Consider the following 27534-nt stretch of genomic DNA (forward strand, 5'->3'; position numbering starts at 1 on the left):
ACATAGTGGTATTTGATATAAGTTTTAACCAACTGCTAGGATTCCTGTTTTCTGAATCTAAGATAATAAAAATTCCCAGGAAATTTGGAAAATAATTTAGAGTATCGGTGTTTGGGTTTCCTCAAAAGAAGACTCTAAAACTAGAAAACAATGTTGAAGAAAAATAAAGAAAAGTTAAATAAATGGAAAGACATCCCATTTCATGGATAAGAAGACTTAATATTGAGTCTTAGTTAACTTAGTTAGTCTAAGTTAAGATGGCACTAGTCCCTGTTATAGCCTGAATTGTGGCTCCCCCAAAGTCATATGTTGAAGTTCTAATCCCTAGTATTTCAGAATGTGACTGTATTTGTAGATAGGGCCTTTAAAGAGGTAATTAAGGTAAATGAGGTCACATGAGTGGACACTAATCCAATATGACTGATGTCCTTATAAGAAGAGATTAGGACACAAACATGCATGAGAGAAGACCATGTGAAGATACAAGGAGAAGATAGTCATCCATAAACAAAGGAGAGAGGCCTAGAACAGATTCTTCCCTCCTGGCCCCAGAAGAAGACAACTCTGCTAACACCTTAATCTTGAATTTCTAGCCTCTAGAACTGTGAGAAAGTAAACTTATGTTGTTTAAGCCACCCAGTGTGTGGGATTTATTATAGCAGCCCTAGCAAACTAATATACTCTGCAAACTGATCTACAGATTCAATGCAATCCCCATCAAAATTCCAGCTGGCTTCTTTGCATAAATAGACAAGCTGATCCTAAAATTCCTATGGAAATTCAAGAGACCAAGAATCCTTTTTTTCCTTTTTTTTCAGAATCTTGGAAAACAGTAAAGTTCAAGACTCATAATTCCCAATTTGAAACCTTACTACAAAGCAACTGTAATCAAGACAATGTGGTACAGGCATATAGATAGACATTAAAGATCAATGGAGGTTTGAGAGTCCAGAAATAAACTCTCACACTCACAGTCAATTGATTTTTCACAAAGGTTCCAAGAAAATTCAATGGAGGAAAGAATGTGTTTTCAACAAATTTTGTTGGGACAACTAGATATCCTCATGCAAAATAATGAATTTGGAATCCTACCTCAAACTATACACAAAAATTGACTCAAAATGGACCAAAGACCTAAATGTAGGAGCTAAAACTATGGAAGTCTTAGAAGAAAATATAGGAGTAAATCTTGTAGCTTTGGATTAGGGGAATGTTTGGACATCAAAACACAAGCAATATAAGTTAAAATAGATGAAATTAACTCTATCAAAACTAAAAACTTTTATGCATCAAAGGATAAGATTTAAAAAGTGAAAAGACAGCTCAGAATGAGAGAAAATATTTGCAAATCACATATCTGATAAGGGACCCATATGCAGAATATAAAAAGAACTCTTTCAACTCAATAATAAAAAGACAGCCCACCTGAAAAAATAAGCCAAGGATCTGAATAGACATGTGTCCAAGGAAGATATACAATGGCCAATTAGTACATGAACACATACTCAACATTGTTAGCCATCAAGGAAATGCAAATCAAAACTACAATGAGACTAGTACACATTAGGATATCTGTAGTCAAAAAGACAGATAATAGGGCCAGCCCTGATGGCCTAGTGGTTAAAGTTCGGTGCACTCTGCTTCAGCGGCCTTGGGTTCTGTTCCCAGGCATGGAACCATGCTAATCATCTGTCAGTAGCCATGCTATTGTGGTGGCCATATGAAAAAAAAAAAAAAAAAAAAGAGGGAGATTGGCAACAGATACTAGCCCAGGGAGAACATTTCCTAGCAAAAAAAAAAAAAAAAAAAAATGATAATAAGTGTTGACAAAGATGTGGAGAAATTGTAACCCTCATACACCACTGGTGGGAATGTAAAACAATGCAATCACTTTAGAAAACAATCTGGCGGCTCCTCCAAAGATGAAACATACAGTTACCACATGACCCATCAATTCTATTCCTGAGTATACACAGAAAAATGAAAACATACATTTGCGGGTTGCAGAATAGTAGATAGAGCATGTTTACACTCCCATATACTTATATACTATAAATATATAGGAAAAAAATCTAGATGGATGTATGCGTCTTTGGGGGAAACAGAGAACTGGAGAAGAGACTCTATCATTTCACATATTACACTTTTCAGTATTGCTTACATCTGTTTCAAGAAAATGTATTCTTTTTTTTAAAAAAGAATTATGATTTTTCTTTTACAGAGCAGTTTAAAAAGCAATATGCAAACCTATGGCAAATATCTTGAGACCATGACAAACAAAACTGGGATTGGCTCAATCTCTGGCTATTATGAAACCAAACATTACATTTTGCATCACGGTATTCTTCTAAGACTTTCACATACACTATCACGTTTGATCCCCATATAGAAGACTTTTATCACATCACATACAAGAACTCAGAGACCCAAAGAGATAACAAACTTGCCGAAGGCTAAAGAACTAGTGAGTGCTGAAGCCAGAGCTAGACCTCTGATTACATTTCATCACAACGCTGCTGCACAGCTGTGAGTTCCACATTTGGAGTTAGTGAAGGCTCTGACACTTTTTAGAGGGAAACGCTTAGTGGTTAAATGTTCTCCAAGCCTCAGTTTCCTCCTCTGCAATATTTAAAAAATACTCCCAGTGCTTTGTGAACATGTTAAATTTTTTATGTAAAACAGATGTGGCATTGATAAAGAGTGGCTATTACTGTAATATATATAAAATGTTGGGCATCCTTGACATTATATCTATATTGCATCAGGGTCACATTCAAAAGGTTGACTTTTCATATCTATTAAGGCTGAACATTCTCAATCCCTATGATACAGCAATTCCACTCCTGGGCATACATCGCACTGAAATGAACATATACGTCCATCAAAAGACATGTTCTTGAATGTTTAGAGCACTATTCCTAGTAGTTCCAAACTGGGAAGTACCAAATGCCCCTAGGCATTAAAACTGACTAATATCGTTACGATCATAAAATGGAATACTATTTAGCAGTGACGATGAGCGATCTACAACTTATTACCCGCCCTTAAGTCAGCTCCAACTCCCGATGACCCTATGAATGAGTGATGTCCACAACGTCTTGTCCGCAACAGCCTTACTCAGCTTTGTAGACTCATGCTTATGGCTTCCTTTATGGAGTGAATCCATCTTGTATTTGGTCTTCCTCTTTCCCTGCTGCCTTCTACTTTTCCCAGCATTATTGTCTTTTCCAAAGATCCTGCTTTCCCATGATGTGCCCAAAGTAGGACAGCCTCAGTTTTATACGTTTGCCTCCAGCGACAGTTCAGGCTTAATTTGCTCTAGGACCCACTTGTTTGTCTTTCTGACAGTCCAGGGTATCCAACAGCTCTCCTCCAACAACATATTTCAAATGAATCGATTGTTTTCCTGTCAGCTTTCTTCACCGTCTGGCTTTCTCACCCATACAGAGTAATTGGGCATATGAGGATGTGGATGATCTTGGCCTTCGTCTCTAATGACACTTCCTTACACTTGATGATGGTTTTGTGTGTGTGTGTGTGTGTGTGTGTGTGTGTGTGTGTGTGCGCGTGAGAGAGAGAGGAAGATCAGCCCTGAGCGAACATCCGTGCTAATCCTCCTCTTTTTGCTGAGGAAGACCGGCTCTGAGCTAACATCTATTGCCAATCCTCCTCTTTTCTTTTTCCCCCCAAAGCCCCAGTAGATAGTTGTATGTCATAGTTTCACATCCTTCTAGTTGCTGTACATGGGATGTGGCCTCAGCATGGCCGGAGAAGCGGTGCGTCGGTGCGCGCCTGGGGTCCGAACCCAGGCTGCCAGTAGCAGAGCGCGCGCACTTAACCGCTAAGCCATCGGGCCAGCCCTGATGATGTTTTCTAATTCTTTCATTGCTGCCCTCCCAAGTCTCAGTCTTCTCTTTATGTCCTGCCTGCAGTCTCCATTTAAGTTGATGACTGAACTAACAGGAACAAAATCTTTAACAATTACAATGTCTTTATCGTCTGTGTTAAAGTCATGTAGTTCTTCTATACTCATGATTTCTGTCCCTTGATGTTCAAATTCAGCACTGCTTTAGCACTTTCATCAGAAGTGGTTTCAAGTTATTGCTGCTTTCTGCCACTAAGACAGTGTCATCTGCATATATTAGACTGTTCATATTTCTTCCACCAATTTTCATTCCTCCATCTGAGTCTAGCCTAGTTTTTTGTATGATATGTACTGCACAAAGATTAAACAGAGAGGGAGATAAAATGCACCCTTGTCTGACACCTTAGCCTATAGGAAACCTTTCTCTCTATTTTGTGTCCTGACAGTTGCTTCTTGTCCACAATACAGGTTACACCTCTGGACAATCAAGTGCTGAGGCACCCCCATTTCTTTCAGAGAAGCCCATAGTTTTTCACAATCCACACAGTCGAAGGCATTACTGTAGTCTATAAAACAGACTAACCTTTTGAAATTCTTTGGAGCACCCCAGTAGCCAAAGAATAATTGCAATTAGATCTCGTGTGCCTCCCTTTTCAAAATCCAGCTTGGACAGCAGGCATTTCTTGTTCCGTATAGGGTAAAAGCCTTTGCTGCATCACTTTACTTGCATGGGAAATTAGAGCAATAGTCCTATGGTTACTGCATTCCTTGGCATCTCCCTTTTTGGAGATTGAGATATATATTGAGCGTTTGCAGTCTGTAGCCCATTTCTTTGTTTTCCATATTTGTTGGCATGTTCTTGTCAGAATTTTGACAGATTCACATTACCAATCACAAGCGGGTCTGTCTGCCCAATGCAAAACGGAAAGGGCAGATACCAAGGCAAAGGTCCTTTTGTAGAAAAAAAAAGGCTTTATTGCAGGGGGGTCAAGCGAGGAGACAGAGGCAAATCTCTCAAATCTGTCTCCTCCAGTGGTTTGTGGGATATTAATCAGGAAGTAGGGAGTAGGAAGGTGTTGGGAGCTAAGCAAGAGCAAGAGGAAGTTTCAAGAGTCTTCTGTGCAGCTGTGACTTTCATGTTTCTTCATGGGTCGCACGTGTAAATTCGGGGGGTTCCGGGTGTTACATGTGGTAGATTTTTGGCCTGTGATGTCCAAAGTTCACTTATTGGTCATTCTGGTCCCTTAATGTGCCTGCGCAATGTATGGTCGAAGGAGATTTTCAGCAAGTTATTTCCTTATCTGCAGTGCCCTTGTTATTCTGCAAGACAAGCTCAGAAATTTTGGTTAATTCCTTTCTTACTTTAACCTTGTGTGAACAAACTCAGAAACTTTGGTTAATTTGTTTCTTACTTGAACTTTGTGGGTGTGGGATACGGGTTTCATTCAGTCTCTGTGGCTTGAAACAATTCTATCCATATCCCATCTACCCCTGGCGACTTACTTCTTCCCAGTACTTTCAGAGAGCTTTCACTTCACTTTCTAATATTACAGGTTCTTCCCCACAGGACCCTTCTTTAAAGGAATCTGTCATCCTTTCGTCTTTTCTATATAGATCTTCAGTATACTGTGTCCACCTTCCCTTTATTTTCTCCTGGTCACACAGTGTGCTTCCATTTGTGTCTTTCAGCATTGCTTCTTCTGCTGCAAGCTGCGTGGGCAGAAACCACATGTGCTCGGGTCTGTGACGTCCCAATCAACCAAGACCTATGAACTGTAGGCGCCCCCGTGGGGTTATAACTACACCCAACAATATCAATGAATTTCACAAGCAATGTTGAGCAAAAAGAGAAAAACACCAAAGAAGACACACTGAAGGATTCATTCCCATAAAGTGCAGAGTTATGAAAAACTAACCCATTTTGTTGGAAGCAGGATTGAGTACCTTTGGGGAAAGGGGAAGTGCCTGGAGCAAGAATGAGGGTGGCTTCTGGACTGCGACTAATGATGTTCTTGGATCCCTGTGCCTGGTCACGCGAGTACGTTCAGGTTGAAAAATTTCACTGAACTGTACACTTAGGATATGTGCACTTCTTAGTATGTACATCATAATTCACTAAAAATTACGGGAAAAAAAGGGTTGCCCTTTTCCACGAAGGAGCTGGAATTCTCGGAATTCTACATAAACTCATTCAGCTCTGGTGTTACCGCTAATGATCACCTAATAACTTTAACTCCAACAAGTCAGATTGGTTATAGACGAGAATCGTCCTCCGGCAGCGGGCTCGGTGCCACAGCCAGAACCTCAGGACGCCCCTGCGCGCCCCGCCCCGGGCCAGGAGAACCACAGGGGATGTTACCTCAGAAAAACCGGGGCGCAGGGTCCACGGGTCTGAGGCGCACAGACGCCTCCTGAGGAGGCTCAGCCACCAACTGCTCCGCGCGCGACGGGGCACGTGACCCTGTCGGGCCTCCTGGCGCGCTCCCCACAGGCTAGGACCCGACTCCGGCCTGCGCTTCACGGCTCGGCCTAGACGGCGGCAGCGCACCTCTAGGATGGCGGCGACGGTGATCCTGGAGCCTGCGGGACGCTGCCGCTGGGACGAGCCCGTGCGCATCGCCGTGCGCGGCCTGGCACCGGGGCAGCCGGTCACGTTGCGCGCGTCCCTGCGCGACGACAAGGGCGCGCTCTTCCGGGCCCACGCGCGCTACTGCGCCGACGCCGAGGGCGAGCTCGACCTGGAGCGCGCGCCCGCGCTGGGCGGCAGCTTCGCGGGGCTCAAGCCCATGGGGCTCCTCTGGGCCCTGGAGCCCGAGAAGCCCTTGCTGCGGCTGGTGAAGCGGGACGTGCGGACGCTCTTCGCCGTGGAGCTGGAGGTGCTCGATGGCCACGAGCCCTAGGGCGGGCGGCTGCTGGGCCGGGCGGTGCACGAGCGCGACTTCCTGGGGCCCGGGGTGCGGCGGGAGCCGGTGCGCGCGGGCCGGGTGCGCGCCACGCTCTTCCTGCCGCCAGGTGAGAGATCCGCTTCCCTGTTTCTCTCTTCCTGTGGTGTTTGGCTTGGCGGGACTATGCAGACTCCCCTTCCCCCTCAACTTTCCTAGGAGCCCTTAGAGGTCAGCGATCACTGAGGGCGTCGCCCTAGAAACGAGGGTCAACCCCACAAGTATTACTGGAAGCTGATTGGAAATGCACAATATCAGACCTTGCCCCAGACCTGCTGAATTATGATCTGCATTTTGAAAAGATCCCCCGTGTGTCTGTGTGCACATTAAAGTCAGAGCGCCACTGTTGTGGAACAGTGATTCTCCAAACATGGCCCAGCGACAGCAGCAGCATCAGAGAACTGGTTAGAAATTCAACACTGCGGCCCCATCCTAGACCGAAGCAATCTGAAATAGTGCGAGTGGAGGCCAGCAATCTGTGTTTTAACCAGCCTTCCATGGTAATTGTGAGGCACGCTGAAGTTTGAGAACCACTGTCCAGACAAAGAGGCTTGAAAAGTACAGTGTGCTCCTGGAAAACTGTTCGCAGGTCATTGGCCAGTTGTTTGTGTCTCTTTGAATTGTTCAAGCCCTGACAGAAAGGTGCAGTTTAGTTAAAGGCGAAGGGTGACACAGTTCTACTATGTAAAGCCTCCTTTTGCCAGTTTAAGTAACCCTAATATTGTTTTGGAAAACGGAAGAAAGGTTGCAAAACTGAGAGAGGAGGTTCTTGGGTAAACAACCTTAAAATATTATAATAGTTAAGATTTAAATAGTAACAAGGAAAATATCAACAGGACAAAGTGGTATATAATAAAAAGTCTCCGATATGGAAACACACTTGACCTTCTCAGGGACAGGTGAGTTGCCTTCCAGATTTTACTCTCTCCCACAATCCCATATCCCACTTAGGACACTGTTTTTAAACTTCAGTGTTTTCTAGGACTCTGGAACAGTTCATTAATTCCTGAGTTCGCCAGCATTGTCTGATTTTCCACTGTCGTCGTTTTCGCTACATCTCCTGATTGCAACTTGCAATCAGTTAGGATATCTTCATTCTCCCCACTACTGGGCAGACCCTCTCTCCTGGGCTCCCTTTCCTATTGGAATCAGTCCTTGTTGGTTAACCCATGCCCTCTGTACTCAGTGAACTCCTGATCTGACTTGAGTTTCTCTTCTAAAAACTGCTGTAATACCCTTCAAGGTGGCAGTTCTACCTTGAGGAATCTCTTCTGCACAAATACACAAATGTTTTACAGCAGTACTTGTAGTATTGAAAAATTGAAGATAAATTTCCATTCATTAGGGAATTAAATTATGGTATGTCTACACTTTTGAATAATCTGCAACTGTGGATGAGGTACATCTGTATGTAGGAAGACGATGTGGAAAGATGTAAGGACATCTGGGATGTACTGCTGAGTGAAAAAAGCAAGGTGTGGAAATGTGCATAATATGATCTCACTTTTGTAAGCAGACAAATAGATCTGTGTGTGTGCGTCTACACACACGTTTTATGGGCAAATGAAAAAAGTTTGTTATATAAGACAACTCTAAGAAAGGAGAACCAGGAGGTAATAATAAGACATTTGCCTTAAAAGAATCAAGTCTTACTATTAAGCTCTAGTGATTAAAACTAGACATAGGAATTGTGATTCCTATGATTAAAAGTGATTAAAATGACATAGGAATGGACAAATAGGTGGGAACATGGACTATGAGAGAGGTAGTAGTTTAAATTATTGAGGAAAGGCAGTTTGTTAGGCATTTATTTTTTGGGAAAAATTAGATCCCTTTCTCACATTATACACAAAAGTGAATTTCAGATGAATTATATGTGAAAAACAACACTTTATTGGGAAAAAAGTGTGGATATCTTTATAACCTCAGAACTGGGAAAGGTTTCTTACATAAGACTCAGAAATCACAAACTGTAAAAGAAATAGAAAAACTTCAGTGGGACAAAAAACAAGACAAAGTTAAAAGACAAGTGACAGATGTTTACAACATATACCATAGATGAATGATCAGAATCCAGAATATGTATTTTAAAAGATCTACAAGTCAATAAGAAAGGCATACGACTCTAGAAAAACAGGCAAAGAATATAAAAAGTCAAAATTTTTTAAAAAGGGAAAAAGAATGGCGATAAATATATAAGAGATTCTCAACTCCTTAGTGATCAAAGAAGTACACTTTAAAACTATTGTAGGAGACCTTCTCACTTCCATGAGAAAGGCCAACATTTTAAAAAACCTGATTGTCAAGTGCTGAGGAGGATGTGATAAAACAAGAACATGCCGCACTGCCTGTGAGAGTTAAGTTAGAGGCAATTGGAGAGCAATTGGGCAGTTCTTAGTAAAGTTGCAATGTACATATATAAATAACCTGGGAGCTCCACTTCTATATATAACCCTAGAAAAACTCTTGTACCTGGAGTTTACAGGATGTTTATAGCAGCATTGTTTGTAATAACAAAAAATTATTATGACATTCACCAACGTAAATGACCATCAAAGAAACGTAAATTGTGAAATATTCATCAACACATTATCCATGCTGCCGAGAGATTTATTTTTCTCATTTGGAAAGAAAAAAATGTCCTGTGTCCTTGTTAGTTAAAATTTTACTCTAATTACAGAGATCTGGGAATTTGGGACAGCAGGTGTGGAGGAAATGTGGATTCAGTTTGACCATCTCGATACAGTCTGGAAAATCATAGGCCTATCATGTGTTATAATTTTGCCTGAGAATTTAGAGTTCTTTTCCGGGTATTTCCAAAAAGACCAAAGATGGCTTTTGACATCACAATATTTGGAAGGCAAATCAATCAGAATTCTGAGTTGCAAGCATCAAAACAGATTCTGGGTTACTTAAGTAGGAAAGGAATTTATTGCAAGGCTATTGGTTTAGGAACACGATCAACCAGAAGACTGGGGAACCAAGATCAGAACACTGAGAGGACCCAAGGGAAACTAGACAGCAGGAACCTCAGTTAAGCTCACAGCACCCATGCCACCGCTGGGCACTGCTGACGCTAGATACGCAGGGGGCTGCTGTTGGAATCAGTGTCAACGCTGCTGCCCTGAGTAAATTCTAAACAGTTCTTACGTCATTGTATCACTCGCTGGGCATTCCAAGTACCGTGGAAAGGCTCAGTGGCTGAGTCTAGGTTAGGAGGAGAGGGAGGATCTCCCCACTTTGGCTTTTTTAGTGAAAGTGGGGCTCTGGATCCCACTAATACTATACCTAACAGGGCCTCCTCTCAAAATAGGAAAGGAGATCCCAATGCTAGGAAGTCCCCCACCTGCCCTCCAAATAAACAACAGAGTCCGACAGATTTGAAAGGCAGTTTGAGGACTAGATCTGTGTTTTGTTTCTTTCCAAGGACCTGGGCCCTTTCCTGGAATTGTGGACATTTTTGGAACTGGAGGTGGCCTTCTGGAGTACCGAGCTAGTCTGCTGGCAGGAAGGGTTTTGCTGTGATGGCTCTGGCTTATTATAACTATGAGGACCTCCCCAAGGGCATGGAGACCCTCCACCTGGTGTACTTTGAAGAAGCTGTGAACTACCTGCTTAATCACCCTCAGATTGGCTGTTCTTCTAGTCTTTTGGTTTAGACGGTAGTTTCCTAGATATCTCCCGCACTTAAAGGTAGGTTAATTTTTAGCTCAGTCGACTGAGGAATACAGATGTTCTCTGAGAAAATCAAATATATAGCCTTTTCCAAATTCACAGAAAAAAAGTAAATTTCTGAGCTAGGACGTGTCTAGTATTGCACAGCATTGGTTGGACAGTCTGATGTTTGAGTGCCAGGTAGGGTGACCAACCGTCCTGGTTTGCCCAGGACTGAAGGTTTCCTGTGATACAGGCCTTCCAATGCTTAGACAGGATACTCCCCCAGGCAAACCAGGACAGTTGGTTGTCCTAGCAGTATCACTGTTTTGTGGCTTTGTGAACTTGGCTAAATTCTGCAACCTGACTGAGCTTTGTCTCCTCATTCCAGGTCTGTTGTAAGAGTTAAATGGATAACGCTTGTGAAGCCCTTGAAATGGGGCCTGACATTTAAAGGTAAACACTTATTCATTCAACAAACACTAGAGGGTTTATGAGGTGCCAGGTCTTGAGTTAGGCACAGGTTGTACTGAAGCAAGGAAGACAAGGTAATGTCCACGTGAGCTTAGAGTGCAGTAGGGGGTTGAGGGAGGGAAGGAGTAGGCAAAAAATAATTATAAAATTCAAAGTGCTTAAAAAAGGAAATTAACAGGACACTGAGGCAGAGTAATAGAAGTGTAAATTATTAGGGAAATGCGAATCTAAACTACAATGAGATATTACCTCACACCCGTCAGAATGGCTACTATTAAAAAGACAAGACGAGCCAGCCCTGATGGCCTAGTGGTTAAAGTTCAGCACACTCCACTTTGGTAGCCCGGGTTCGGTTCCCCAGTGCGGAACCACACCACTTGACTGTCAGTAGCCATGCCGTGGCCACAGCTCACATAGAAGAACCAGAAGAACTTACAACTATACACAACAATGTACTGGGGCTTTGGGAGGAAAAAGGAAGAAAAAAGGAGGAAGACTGGCAACAGATGTTAGCTTAGGGCAAATCTTCCCCTGCGAAAAAAATTAAAAATAGACAGGAACTAAGTGTTGGAGAGGATATGGAGAAAAGGGAACCCTCATACACTGCTGGTGGAATGCAAATTAGTGCAACCACTATGGAAAATAGTATGGAGATTTCTCAAAAAATTAAAAATAGAAATACTATATGATCTAGCTTCCGGGTATTTATCCAAACATGAAAGAAACTAATTCAAAAACATATATGCATCCCTATGTTCATCACAGCATTATTCACAATAGCCAAGACTTGGAAGCAACCGAAGTGTCCATCACCGCATGAATGGATAAACAAGATATGGTATACATATACAATGGAATACTACTCAGCCATTAAGAAAACCAAAATTGTGCCATTTGGGACAACATGGCTGGACCTTGAGGGTATTATGCTAAGTGAAATAAGTTAGAGAAAGACTAATACCGTATGATTTGTGGAAGATTAATAAACATAACAAACACATAGACAAGGAGAACAGATGGTGGCTACCAGAGGGAAAGGGGATGGGGGAGGGTGAAAGGGGTAAAGGGGTATGTATGTATGGTGATGGGTAAAAACTAGACTATTGGTGGTGAACATGATGCAGTCTACACAGAAGCTGAAATATAATAATGTACACCTGAAATTTATGCAATGTTGTAAACCGATGTGATCTCCGTAAAATAATTTTTTTAAAAAAGAATAGTGGAAGTGTAAGTGGATGAGACTAAATAGAGCTCAGGAAGAGCCTCATTTAGGGAAGTTGAAGATGTTACCTACTATTATTATTATTATAGTTCTTATAAATGTTATTAGTTGTCTAGGAGATAATTCTAGCCATTACATTGTCTTAAACCTTTTGGTACCTGCTACCAGTTATATGTTAGAAACAAAACAAATACATAAGCAAATTAATAATGATTTAGAAGCTGGCAAGTAGACTTAGATTAATACTTTGGCATTTTCATATATACTTGGTTATGATTTTGTACTGCATACATATACCGTGTCTGCTAATTAACTATTTAATTACCCCAAGTGTTCTCTGAAAAAAAGGAACTATTAATTTCAGGAAGAAAAATTTTCTTTGAAGTACAGGCCTTCTCTTCTCCAATGCTTACACATGCATCTGGAAACTTACGCACAAATGGAGCGCTACTTACATTCACCTTAAATTCCTTCGCATTACCATGAATTTCCTTAACTAAAGAGCCCCCGAAGTGTGAAGGTGCTATGGACTAAATATAAAACATTTTTGGATTTGTTTGAATGCTGTTAATTGACAAGCATCAGGCTAAGTGCTTTACATATGGTTTCTCATTTGATCTTCACATAGACTGCAGACCATAGGGATTAGCTACGTTTTACTGATGAGGAAACTGAGCTTTACAGAAGTTTAATGAAGTCTTTAAAGCGAGAATATTGGTAGAACCCAGATTCAGACTCATTTCCAGCTGAATCAAAGTACGGACACTACTCACCACACTGCACTGGTCACGGACTCATTCTCCTTCTTTTTCCTCCGTCCTTTTCTAGGTAAAGGGTCCAGGAGTTGGGCTGCTTGGGATTTCCAAAGGAGGTGATCTCTGCCTCTCCATGGCCTCATTCCTGAAGGGCATCACTGCTGCCATCATAATTAATGGCTTTGTGGCCAATGTCGGTGGAGCCTTACACTACAAGGGGGAGACCCTGCGCCTGGTGTGTTTCAACCCAAATCGAGTCAAGGTGACCAGAGATGGCTTTGCAGATATTTTGGATGCCCTGAACAGCCCTTTGGAAGGACCTGACCAGAAGAGCTTCATTCCTGTGGAAAGGGCTGAGACTGCCTTCCTGTTCCTTGTAGGTCAGGATGACCACACTTGCAAGAGTGAATTCTATGCCAGTGAGGCCTCTAAATGCTTACAGGCCATGGTAAGGAGAAGCCCCAGATCATCTGTTACCCAGGAGCGGGGCACTACATTGAGCCTCCTTACTTCACTTGGTGCGGGGCTTCCCTGTTCGCCATGGTGGGCCGTCCTGTCATCTGGGGAGGGGAGCACAGGGCTCATGCCATGGCCCAGGTGGATGCCTAGAAGCAGCTCCAGACTTTCTTCCACAAACACTTAGGTGAGCGAAAGGGGACAATCCCAGCAAAATTTTAATCTTTTATTTGATTGTGGGGCATCTCTGATGCTAATCTATCCTGGGAACAGCTGCCACAATTAGTGAGTATGTATAGTTTTTTTCTTTTTAATAATGACTTAGGTTTTTCTGGCCCCTTACTGTTTAAATGAACTTAGCAATGAGTTTTCAAGATTTTTATAAACTACATACCTGTTCAGTTGTTTGGGAGGAGAGTGATTCTGCAGAAAACACACAGATGGAAAAAGCATTCCTTTCAGTATCTCACAACACACAACTGACAAGGCTTTAGCTCTAAAAGGAAAAGTGAATAACACTGATTAATAGGGCCTGGTACGTTATTGGAGCTCAGTGATTTTTTTAAAATTATTTGTTGAATTGGTTTAATAATTTAATTATTAATAAATGATTACCTACGGTGGAAGAAAAGCACTATATATCAAAAATATGATCAGATTTGTGTTTCTCCCTTAAGAATGGAAGTTATGACCTTAGCTATAGATTGATTACTAGTTAGATGTAAAACTACTAAAAATTTTCAAAGCGAATACATTTTTAGTTCTTCAATATCTTCCCCTTGGATGAATAACAATTCTCCTAGTGCAGATCAATTTTATGTTCCTATTTACACATATGGACCTTTATGATTTAGCTGTTTCCAAAGCTGGTAAACATTATTTAGATGAATTACACAAGTGATTTTAACAATGATTAGTGTGAAAATAAATGATGATTTAATATTTACATCATTGGATAAAAATCGTTCCACCATAACATCATTAAACTTTTCTTAAAGCTTAATGTATTTAGGGCCGGCCCCGTGGCTTAGCGGTTAAGTGCGCACGCTCTGCTACTGGCGGCCCAGGGTTCAGATCCCAGGCGCGCACTGATGCACTGCTTCTCCGGCCATGCTGAGGCCATGTCCCACATATAGCAACTAGAAGGACGTGCAACTATGACATACAACTATGTACTGGGGCTTTGGGGGGAAAAAAGGAGGAGGATTGGCAATACATGTTAGTGCAGAGCCGGTCTTCCTCAGCAAAAAACAAAGAGGAGGATTAGCGTGGATGTTAGCTCAGGGCTGATCTTCCTCACAAAAAAAAAAAAAAAAGCTTAATGTATTTAAAGTAAAAAAATCATAATTTATGATTATAGTGTTCTGTTTCTTCAGTTTTCATTTTTAGTAAAGCAATTCCTTACAGGTTTTTTTCCTGAAATTCAAAAACAGTACAGTGCTCGTTTTTTATGTCAGCTTTTTTTCTGTACCACCATGTGCTCATCATTTAATCCTCACCAATCTGTGAAGCAGGTCTTATCCTCATGTTCCAGATGAGGAAACCAAGTCTCAGAGAAGTTCCTCACAAAATAAATGGAGAGCTGGGCTCAGTATCCCCAACTCCGGTTTCTTCTCTTTGTTAAGCTGCTTTCCTAATCTCTGTGGTTCTTCATTTTCTTTGGCACAGAGCCATTTGTCCATCGATTTCTGCCTCCTCTCCTCCACCCAGTAGCATGCACATTCGTGTGTGTTCACATTCACGCGCACATGGTTGTGTAACTTTAGGTGCACCATCAGGAATTCCCTTAAAGCCCATCCATGCTGTTGTAGGATAACAGCCCCAGCCACAGGGAAAGGAAGTGGCTCTTCTTTCTCCTATATTAGTTTTCAGTGGAATTCCTGGATTTGCAGTACAGGGGTGGGGGTTGTTTCAGGGTACCAGATGCTAAAAATACATTTAAGAGTAGATCTGGAACCATGCTTCAGCCCTGGCCTTCACAAAGTTGTATGGTTTTGGAGGAGCTGACAGCCTACTCAAAAATGCCTACACCCCTTCCCTTGATTGTTAACCACATATAAGTGATTTGCCCTTCCTCCTTTCATCTTTCCTGTCTTTATTTCTCTCTTTCCACTATGGCTGCATAGAAGATGGTCCAAGACACTTCAAGGAATCTCGTTGTTTATCAAGCTGCAGTGGTCAGGCTTCTCTAGAGATTCTGGGGCCAATCATGAGGGATCAGAAGCAGAAGCAGCAGAGATTTGGGGGCCTATTACTGACCAAATCAAATTGTAGACCATGTATTTCAAGAGACACAGGATGATTTTCTCTTTAAATGCTTTTGGGTAGGAGGTGGTAAGAAGAGGCAGAATAGAGACGCCATAGGGAGGTTTTATGGAGGGAAGAGTGAAATTACATACGATTGAGGTGAGAATTGGAAAAGAATTCAGAGACATAGTGGCATTTGATATAGGTTCTAAAGAACTGATAGAACTTCTGTTTTCTGAATCTCAGATAATAAGATTTCCCAGGAAATTTGGAAAATAATTTGAGCGTATCGGTGTTTGGGTTTCCTCAAAAGAAGACTCTAAAACTAGAAAACATTGTTGAAGGAAAATAAAGATAATCTAAAAAGTGGAAAGACATTGCATTTCATGGATAAGAAGACTTAATATTGAGTCTTAGTTAACTTAGTTAGTCTAAGTTAAGATGGCAGTAGTCCCAGTTATGGGCTGAATTGTGGTTCCCCAAAAGTCATATGTTGAAGTTCTGATCCCCAGTACTTCACAATGTGACTGTATTTGTAGATAGGGCCTTTAAAAGGGTAATTAAGGTAAATGAGGTCACATGAGTGAGTGCTAATCTAATATGACTGCTGTCCTTATACGAAGAGATTAGGACACAAATATGCATGAGAGAAGACCATGTGAAGATACAAGGACAAGATGGTCATTCACAAACCAAGGAGAGAGGCCTAGAACAGATTCTTCCCTCCTGGTCCCCAGAAGAAATAACCCTGCTGACACCTTAATCTTGAATTTCTAGCCTCTGGAACTGTGAGAAAGTAAACTACTGTTGTTTAAGCCACTCAGTCTATGGGACTTGTTATGGCAGCCCTAAAAAACTAATACACTATGCAAATTGATCCACAGATTCAATGCCATCTCCATCAAAATTCCAGTTGGCTTCTTTGCATAAATTGATAAGCCGATGCTAAAATTCCTATAGAAATTCAAGGGACCCGGAATCTTATTGTTCTTTCTTTTCAGAATCATGGAAAAGAGTAAAGTTGGAAGACTCATAATTCCCAACTTCAAAGCTTACTGTAAAGCAACAGTAGTCAGGACAATGTGGTAAATGCATAAAGCTAGACATAAAGATCAATGGAGTAGGATTGAGAGTCCAGAAATAAACTCTCACATTTACAGCCAATTGATTTTCGACACGGGTGCCAAGAAAATTCAATGGGAGAAAGAATGGTGTTTTCAACAAATGGTGTTGGGACAACTAGATCTCCACATGCAAAATAATGGACTTGGATCCCTACCTCAAACCATAGACAAAAATTGACTCAAAATGGATCAAAGACCTAAATGTAAGAGCTAAAACTATAGAAGTCTTAGAAGAAAATATAGGAATAAATCTTTGTAGCCTTGGATTAGGCTGTGTTTTGACGTCAAAGCAGAAGCAACACAAATAAAAATAGATGAATTGAACTCCATCAAAACTAAAAACTTTTATGCCTCAAAGGATACCATTTATTTATTTTTTATAATTTTTATTTATTTATTTTTTTCCCCAAAGCCCCAGTAGATAGTTGTATGTCATAGCTGCACATCCTTCTAGTTGCTGTATGTGGGACGCGGCCTCAGCATGGCCGGAGAAGTGGTGGGCCGGTGCGCGCCCCGGATCCGAACCCGGGCCGCCAGCAGCGGAGTGCACGCACTTAACCGCTAAGCCATAGGGCCGGCCCAAATGATACCATTTAAAAAGTGAAAAGTCAACTCATGGGATGGGAGAAAATATTTGCAAATCACATATCTGATAAGGGACTAATATCTAGAACGTAAAAAGAACTCAACTCAATAGTAAAAAGACAGCCCAACTAAAAAAACTAGGCGAAGATTATGAATAGACATATGTCCAAAGCAGATATACAATGGCCAATTACTACACGAACAGATGCTCAGTGTCATTAGCCATCAAGGAAATGCAAATCAAAACTACAAGAGACTAGTACCCACTAAGATGTCTATAGTCAAAAAGACATAATAACAAGTGTTGGGAAGGATGTGGAGAAATTGGAACCCTCATACACTGCTGGTGAGATTGTAAAATGGAGCAGGCACTTTGGAGAACAGTCCAGAAGCTCCTCAAAAGATGAAACATAGGGGGAAGATAAGATGGCGGCGTAAGCAGACTCGGAACTCACCTCCTCCCGTGGACACAGCCAATTTACAACTACTCATGGAAAAATTACCCCTGAGACAGAACTGAAAACTAGATAAGAGGAACTCCTGCAACAAGGGACAATCCTAACTGAGGTAGAAGAGGCAGAGACTCCCTTCTGGAGAGGAAAAAGGCCGCCTTCACAAGCCCAAGCCGCCAGCTTCAAGTCCGCCAGGAGCAGCCTACAGGTATGCAGCCTCCCTGGAGGCGCGGGGCCCTGAGCCAGGGAACGCCCCCGCTGTGGGCTTTTTGTGGACCCAGCACAATCGAGACCAGCAGCATAATATCTGACTTTGCCTGCTACTAAAACATTGGGGAGTACCGCCAGAAAACCCGGTTCGCAAAGAAACTAAAACCGGCTCTTAAAGGGCCCACGCGCAAACTCACCAGTTTCAGAAAGCATCCTAAAATCACCAGAAAGAAAGGTGCACAGTGCTGTGGTGAAAAGAGACTCACCTAATAGGCTCTGTGTGCATCTCAGTGAGGGGTGAGACCTTTCCAGGGACTGGGACATTGGCGGCGGCCATTGTTGTGGCCTGGTGTGGACGTGCTGACACAGACGCCATTGGAGTTCTCCCAGAGGCCTGCTAGCCCAGGTCTGCCCCACCCACTAGAGCACCGATTTAATCCAGCTCAGGCAGGGCAGGCAGCCCACCCTAGAGACTGGCCCCACCCAACAACAAGCCCTCAGGCAAGTTGTGGGCCTGCATAGATTGGTGACTGGATTTTCTGCAGCCTGGCAACTGAGCTGACTTTAGCAGGGCAGAGTGTGCACAAGGAGAGGGTGGAGAGTGTGGGGCGGTGGCGGAGTGTGTGGGGCTCCCGCCGTGGAGAGACTGGGTCCGCTTGGGGAGATCGGGGCGCGCACACGGGGCAGGACTGTGTTGACTGTGTGTGTGGACCTGTGGGCGGCAGGGCTGGTCAGCTGCAGAAGACTTGTGCTTCTCAAAGACCCACATAGGGGGTTTGCCCCACCTTCCAAAGCATGAAACAATTGGGTGTTCCAGTGCCTGAGGCTAGCCCCACCCAGCTGCAATCCTCAGAGAGCTGACGAGACCTAATAGCCTAGAGGCTTACAGCAATTGTAAGGCCCTGAGCCTAACAACCTGCCACACTGGGGGCCTCCTCACTTAAAAGAAATACTGCAACACAAATGTGGTATTAGAACTTGCAGCCAACTGTATGGAGCTCCCCACACCTGATAAAGAGACTGAAGGGCCCACAACAACTACAAGCAGCTGAGCATTACAACAGCTGGCCAGGAGCATAACTCGGCCTCCCTCGGTGCCTACAGGGAGAGCAAACAGGCCACAACAGAAGGACACACGTAGCCCACATAGGGGTCACCCCTGGAACATTGAGAACTGAAGGGAGCACACTGGAAGCCTCCTAAGGCATCACTCACATAAGGTCACCTATCCAAGAGCAGGAGACGAGCTGACCTACCTAATACGTAGACACAAACACAGGGAAAGAGGCAAAATGAGGAGGCAAAAGAATACATTCCAAGTAAGGGAACAGGACAAAACCCCAGAAAAGGAACTAAGTGAAACAGAAATGAGCAACCTACCCAACAGAGAGTTCAAACTAAGAGTGTTAAGGATGCTCACTGATCTGGGGAGAAGAATAGATGAACTCAGTGAGAATGTCAACAAAGAAATGGAAGATATAAAAAAGAACCAATCAGAAATGAAGAATACAATACTGGAAATGAAAAATTCATTAGAGGGACTCAAAAGCAGAGTAGAGGATACAGAAGAACGGATCTGTGAGCTAGACGAAAGACTAGAAGAAATTACCCAAGCTGAACAGGTAAAAGAGAAAAGAATTAAAAAGAGTGAGGACAGTCTAAGGGACCTGTGGGACAACATCAAGCACACTAACATCCGTGTTATAGGTGTCCCAGAAGGAGTAGAGCGAGACAAAGGGGCAGAGAATCTATTTCAAGAAATAATAGGTGAAAACTTCCCTAACCTAAGGAAAGAAACAAACATCCAGGTACAGGAAGCACAGAGAACTCCAAACAAGATAAACCCAAAGAGGCCCACACCAAGACACATCATAATCAAAATGTCCAGAATTAAAGATAAACAGAGAATCCTAAAAGCCGCAAGAGAATGTCAAGTTACATACAAAGAAAACCCCATAAGGCTATCAGCTGACTTCTCAGCAGAAACCTTACAGGCTAGAAGAGAATGGCACGATATATTTAAAGTGCTAACAGGAAAAAACTTACAGCCAAGAATACTCTACCCAGCAAGGTTATCATTCAAAATGGAAGGAGAGATCAAGAATTTCCCAGACAAGCAAAAATTAAAGGAGTTTGTCACCAAGAAACCAGTGCTACAAGAAATGTTAAAGGGACTGATTTAAGGCGAAAAGAGAAGACCACAAATAGGAAAAATTATCTATTTCCATGATAAGAGGGTAATGGATACAAATGCACAAAAAAGAGGTTAGATATGATATCAAAAACATGAGGGAGGAGGGGAGTTAAAGAGTACATCTTTCAGACAGAGGTCAAACTAAAGTGACCATGAATTCTGTATAGAAGAAGAAAGGAACAGAGAGGGACTACTAAAACACTGAGAAAAAAAAAAAGTTAAAAAATGGCAGTAACTACATACTTATCAATAGCTACTTTAAACGTCAATGGACTAAATGCTCCAATTAAAAGGCATAAGGTGGCTGACTGGATAAAAAAACAAGACCCGTATATATGCTGCATACAAGAGGCACACTTCAGACCTAAAGACACTCACAAACTGAAAGTGAAGGGATGGAAAAAGATACTCCATGCAAATGGCAATGAAAACCAAGCTGGGGTAGCAGTACTCATATCAGAGAAAATAGACTTTAAAAGAAAAACTGTAAAAAGAGACAAAGAAGGGCATTACATAATGATCAAGGGAACAATCCACCAAGAGGATATAACACCTGTAAATATCTACGCACCCAATGTAGTTGCACCTAAATATATAAAGCAATTATTAACAGACATAAAAACAGAAATAGACAGTAACACAATAATAGTAGGGGACTTTAACACTCCACTTACACCAACGGATAGATCATCCAAACAGAAGATCAATAAGGAAACATTGGCCTTAAACGATACACTAGAACAGATGGACCTAGTAGATATATACAGAGCATGCCATCCAAAACCGAAGAATACACGTTCTTTTCAAATGCACATGGAACATTCTCCAGGATTGATCACATATTAGGCCACAAAACAAGTTTCCATAAATTTAAGAAGATTGAAATAATACCAAGCATCTTTTCTGACCACAATGGTATGAAACTAGAAATCAACTATAGGAAGAAAATCAGAAAAGCCACAAATACGTGGAGATTAAACAAAATGCTACTGAACAATGACTGGGTCAACAAAGAAATCAAAGAAGAAATCAAAAAATACTTGGAGACAAATGAAAATGAAAATACGACATGCCAGAATTTATGGGATACAGCAAAAGCGGTTCTAAGAGGGAAGTTTATAGCGATACAGGCCTATCTCAACAAACAAGAAAAATCTCAAATAAACAATCTAACAATGCACCTAAAGGAACTGGAAAAAGAGGAACAAACAAAGCCCCAAATCAGTAGAAGAAGGGAAATAATAAAAATCAGAGCAGAAATAAATGGAATAGAGACCAAAAACACAATAGAAAAAATTAATAAAACCAAAAGCTGGTTCTTTGAAAAGATCAACAAAATTGACAAACCTTTAGCTAGACTCACCAAGAAAAAAAGAGAGAAGGCACAAATAAGTAAAATCAGAAATGAAAGAGGAGAGGTTACAACAGACACCTCAGAAACACAAAAGATTATAAGAGAATACTATGAAAAGCTATAAGCCAACCAATTCGACAATCTGGAAGAAATGGATAAATTCTTAGAATCATACCACCTTCCAAAACTGGATCAAGAAGAAGTAGAGAATTTGAATAGACCAGTCACCAGTAAGGAGATCGAAACAGTAATCAAAAACCTCCCAAAAAATAAAAGTCCAGGACCAGACGGCTTCCCTGGTGAATTCTACCAAACATTCAAAGAAGACTTAATACCTATCCTTCTCAAACTCTTCCAAAAAATTGAGGAGGCGGGGAAGCTCCCTAACTCATTCTACGAAGCTGACATTACCCTGATACCAAAACCAGACAAAGACAACACAAAAAAAGAAAATTACAGGCCAATATCACTGATGAACATTGATGCAAAAATCCTCAACAAAATACTAGCAAATCGCATACAACAATTCGTTAAAAAGATTATACACCATGATCAAGTGGGATTTATTCCAGGTATGCAGGGATGGTTTAACATTCACAAATCAATCAATGTAATACACCACATTAATAAAATGAAGAATAAAAATCACATGATCATCTCAATAGATGCAGAGAAAGCATTTGACAAGATACAGCATCCATTTATGATAAAAACTCTGAATAAAATGGGTATAGAAGGAAAGTACCTCAACATAATAAAGACCATATATGAGAAACCCACAGCTAATATCATCCTCAATGGTGAAAAACTGAAAGCTATCCCTCTAAGAACAGGAACCAGACAAGGATGCCCACTGTCACCACTCCTATTTAACCTAGTACTGAAAGTCCTAGCCAGAGCAATCAGGCAAGAGAAAGAAATAAAAGGGATTCAAATTGGAAAGGAAGAAGTGAAACTCACTATTTGCAGATGACATGATTTTATATATAGAAAACCCTAAAGAATCCACCAGAAAACTTTTAGAAGTAATAAACGAATATGGTAAAGTTGTAGGATACAAAATCAACATACAAAAATCAGTTGCATTTCTGTACACTAACAACGAAGCAGCAGAAAGAGAAATTAAGAACACAATCCCATTTACAATTGCAACAAAAAGAATAAAATACCTAGGAATAAACTTAACCAAAGAGGTGAAAGATCTGTACACCGAAAACTATAAAACATTTCTGAAAGAAATTGAAGAAGACACAAAGAAATGGAAAGATATTCCGTGCTCTTGGATTGGAAGAATTAACATAGTTAAGATGTCCATACTTCCTAAAGCAATCTCTAGATTCAATGCAATCCCTATCAAAGTTCCAACAACATTTTTCACAGAAATAGAACAAAGAATCCTACAATTTATATGGAACAAGAAAAGACCCCGAATAGCTAAAGGAATCCTGAGAAAAAAGAAGAAAGCTGGAGGTATCACACTCCCTGATTTCAAAATATACTACAAAGCTATAGTAACCAAAACAGCATGGTACTGGCACAAAAACAGACACACAGATCAATGGAATAGAATTGAAAGCCCAGAAATAAACCCACACATCTATGGACAGCTAATCTTCGACAAAGGAGCCAAGAACATACAATGGGGAAAAGAAAGTCTCTTCAACAAATGGTGTTGGGAAAACTGAACAGCCACATGCAAAAAAATGAAAGTAGACCCTTACCTTACACCATACACAAAAATTAACTCCAAATGGATTAAAGACTTGAATGTAAGACCTGAAATTGTGAAACTTCTAGAAGAAAACATAAGCAGTACGCTCTTCGACATCAGTCTTAGCAACATCTTTTCAAACACCATGTCTGACCGGGCAAGGGAAACAATAGAAAAAATAAATAAATGGGACTACATCAAACTAAAAAGCTTCTGCTCAGCAAAGGAAACCCTCAACAAAACAAAAAGACAACCTAACAATTGGGAGAAGATATTTGCAAACCATACATCTGATAAGGGCTTAATCTCCAAAATATATAAAGAACTCATGCATCTCAACAACTGAAAAACTAACAACCCAATTAAAAAATGGGCAAAAGACCTGAACAGACATTTCTCCAAAGAAGATATACAGATGGCCAACAGGCACATGAAAAGATGTTCAAAATCACTAACTATCAGGGAAATGCAAATCAAAACTACAATGAGATATCACCTCACACCCGTCAGAATGGCTATAATTAACAAGACAGGAAACAACGTGTTGGAGAGGATGTGGAGAGAAGGGAACTCTCATACACTGCTGGTGGGAGTGCAAACTGGTGCAGCCACTATGGAAAACAGTATGGAGATTCCTCAAAGAATCAAGGATAGATCTACCATATGATCCAGCTATTCCACTGCTGGGTATTTATCCAAAGAACTTGAAAACACCAATTTGTAAAGGTACATGCACCCCTGTGTTCATTGCAGCATTATTCACAATAGCCAAGTCTTGGAAGCAACCTAAGTGCCCATCAAGGGACGAATGGATAAAGGAGATGTGGTATATATACACAATGGAATACTACTCAGCCATAAGAAACGATGAAATCCAGCCATTTGTGACAACATGGATGGACATTGGGGGTATAATGCAAAGTGAAATAAGTCAGAGGGAGAGGGTCAAATACCATATGATTTCCTTCATTAAGTAGTAGATAATAACAACAATAAACAAACACATAGGGACAGAGATTGGATTGGTGGTTACCAGAGGGGAAGGGGGGAGGGAGGAGGGTGAAAGGGATAATTCGGTACACATGTGTGGTGGTGGGTTGTAATTAGTCTTTTGGTGGTGAACATGATGTAATCTATGCAGAAATAGAAGTATAATGATGTACACCTGAAATTTTTACAATGTTGTAAACCAATGTTACTGCAATAAACAAAAAATTAAAAAAAAAAGGTGAAACATACAGATACCATATGACCCATCAATTTTACGCCTGAGTATATACAGAAAAATGAGAACATAGGTCTTCAAGGTGCAGAATAGTAGATAGAGCATATTCACGCTCCCATGTACTTATAAACTGTAAACATACAGAAAAAACATCTAGATGGATGCACTCATCTAGATGGATGGAACTCGAGAAGACATTCTACCATTCACATTTTAAAATGTTCGGTATTGCTTACATCTGTTTGGAAAAATATTTTTTCCTTTAAAAAAGAAGTACAATTTTTCTTTTATAGAGCAATTTAAAAAGCAACATGCAAACCTATGGCAATTATCTGGAGACCATGAGAAGCAAAACTTGGATTGGCTCAATCTCTGGCTATTATGAAGTCAAATGTTACATTTTCCTTCACAATATTCTTCTAAGACTTTCACATACACTATCACGTTTGATCCCCATATAGGAGACTTTCATCATGTCACATACAAGAACTCTGAGACCCAAAGAGGTAATAAACTTGCTTAAGACTAAAGAACTAGACAGTGCTGAAGCCAGAGCTAGAACTCTGATTGTATTTCACCACAACGCTGCTGCTCACTTTTGAGTTCTACATTTGGAGTTGGTCAAGGCCTTGACACTTATTAGAGGGTAATCTTTAGTGGATTAATATTCTCCAAGCCTCAGTTTCCTCCTCTGCAATATTTGAAAAATACTCCCAATGTTTTGTGAATATGTTAAATTTTGTGTATAAAACAAATGGGACATTGATAAAAGTAATTATTACTGTAATATATATGAAATGCTGGGCATCCCTGACATTATGCCTATATTGCTTCTAGGATCATATTCAAAAGTTGATTTTTCGTGTCTACTAAGGCTGAACATTCTCAATCCCTATGATACTGCAATTCCACTCTCAGGAATATGCCCCACTGAAATGTACGTATATGTCCATCAAGGATATGTTCTTAAATGTTCAGGGCACTATTCCGGATAGCCCCCAACAGGGAAGTAGGAACTGCCCCTAGGCGGTAAAACTGACAAATACCTTTACGATCACAAAATGGAATACATTTAGCAGTGATAATGAATGATCTACAACCTGTTGTCATGTGCTGTCAAGGTGGCTCCGACTCCTGATGACCCTATGAAGGAATGATGTCCACAATGTCCTGTCCTCAATAGCCCTACTCAGCTTCTGTAGACTCATGCTTATGGCTTCCTTAATGGAGTCAATCCATCTCATGTTTGGTGTTTCTCTTTTCCTGATGCCTTCTACATTTCCCAGCATTATTGTCTTTTCCAAAGAATCCTGCCTTCTCATGATGGGCCCAAAGTAGGACAGCCTCAGTTTCGTATGTTTGCCTCCAGCGATAGTTCAGGCTTAATTTGCTCTAGGGCCCACTTGTTCATCTTTCTGGCAGTCCAGGGTATCTGTAGAGATCTCTTCCAACACCATATTTCAAATGAATCAAGTTTTTTCCTGTCAGCCTTCTTCAAGTCCAGCTTTTGCACCTAGACATAGTAATTGGGAATACAAGGGTGTGGATAAGCTTGGCCTTCATCTCTAATGACAATTCCTTACACTTGATGATCTTTTCTCATTCTTTCATTGCTGCCCTTCCAAGGCTCAGTCTTCTCTTCATTTCTTGGTTGCAGTTTCCACTTAAATTGATGACTGAACCAAAGGGAACAAAATCTTTAACAATTTCAATGTCTTGATTGTCTGTGTTAAAGTTGTATAGTTCTTCTGTAGTCATGATTTCTGTCTTCTTGAAGTTCAAATGCTGTCCTGCTTTGACACTTTCTTCTTTCACTTTCGTCAGAAGTGGTGTCAAGTGATGGCTGCTCTCTGCCACTAAGATGGTGTCATCTGCATATATTAGATTGTTGATATTTCTTCCACCAATTTTCACTCCTCCTTCATCTGAGTCTAGCCTAGCTTTCATGTGATATGTTCTGCACAGATTAAACACAAGGGAGGTAAAATGCACCCTTGTCTGACACCTTTGCCTATAGGAAAACTTTCTTTCTCTCCATATCCTGTCCTGACAGTGGCTTCTTGTCCACACTACAGGTTACGCATCAGGATAATCAAGTGCTGAGGCACCCCCATGTCTTTCAGAGCAGCTCATAGATTTTATGCTCCATGCAGTCAAACGCTTCACGGTAGTCTATAAAACATAGACTATGGACAGAGAAAACTGTATTGTGGTTACCAGGGGCAGTAGGGGTAGGGGGTGGGCACAAGGGGTGAAGGGAGTCATATATATGGTGATGGACAAACAAAAATGTACAACCCAAAATTTCACAGTTATAAATTATTAAAACATCAATAAAAAAATAAAAAATTAAAAAAGAACATAGACTAACCTTCTGAAATTCTTTGCAGCACTCCAGTAGCCAACAAATAATACCACAATTAGATCTTGTATGCCTCTCCCTTTTCAAAATCCAGCTTGGACAGCAGGCATTTCTTGCTCCATATAAGGGCAAAGCCTTGGTTGCAGCACCTGGAGCATGACTTTACTTACATAGGAAATTACAGCAATAGTTACTGCATTCCTTGGCATCTCCTTTCTTGGGGATTGAGATATATATTGAGCGTTTCCAGTCTGTAGGCCATTATTTTGTTTTTCCTATTTGTTGACATAGTCTTGTTAGGATTTTGACAGACTCAGTCTCTGTGGCTTGAAGCAATTTTATCCATATCCCATCTACCCCCGGCAACTTATTTCTTCCCAGTACTTTCAGGCAGCTTTCACTTCACTTTCTAAAATTATAGGTTCTTCCTCACAGGAATCTTCTTCAAAGGAATCTGTCATCCTTTTGTCTCTTCTGTACAGATCTTCACTATACTGTGTCTACTTTCCCTTTATTTTCTCCTGATCAGAGAGTGTGCTTGCCCATTGGTCCTTCACCATTCCTCCTTCTGCTGCAAGATGAGTGTGTCCAAACCATCTGTACTCCAGTCTGTGGTAGCAATCACTACACGCCTATGAAATGTAGGTGCCCCTGTGGGTGACCTACAACTACACCCCGCAATATCGATGAATCTCACAA

The 27534-nt window shown here is 41.1% G+C and overlaps 1 protein-coding gene and 1 pseudogene across 1 annotated transcript in view; both read left to right on the forward strand.

Annotated features, from left to right (window-relative positions):
* The window catches only part of LOC131420905 (peroxisomal succinyl-coenzyme A thioesterase-like), a 202085-nt gene that overhangs the window by 149825 nt on the left and 24726 nt on the right, over positions 1–27534 (forward strand). The gene's annotated exons all lie outside the window — the stretch shown is intronic.
* LOC131420911 (acyl-coenzyme A thioesterase 1-like) lies at positions 6377–14145 on the forward strand (annotated as a pseudogene).

This window comes from Diceros bicornis, chromosome 24 (assembly GCF_020826845.1).
Source record: "Diceros bicornis minor isolate mBicDic1 chromosome 24, mDicBic1.mat.cur, whole genome shotgun sequence".
NCBI classification, from domain to species: domain Eukaryota; kingdom Metazoa; phylum Chordata; class Mammalia; order Perissodactyla; family Rhinocerotidae; genus Diceros; species Diceros bicornis.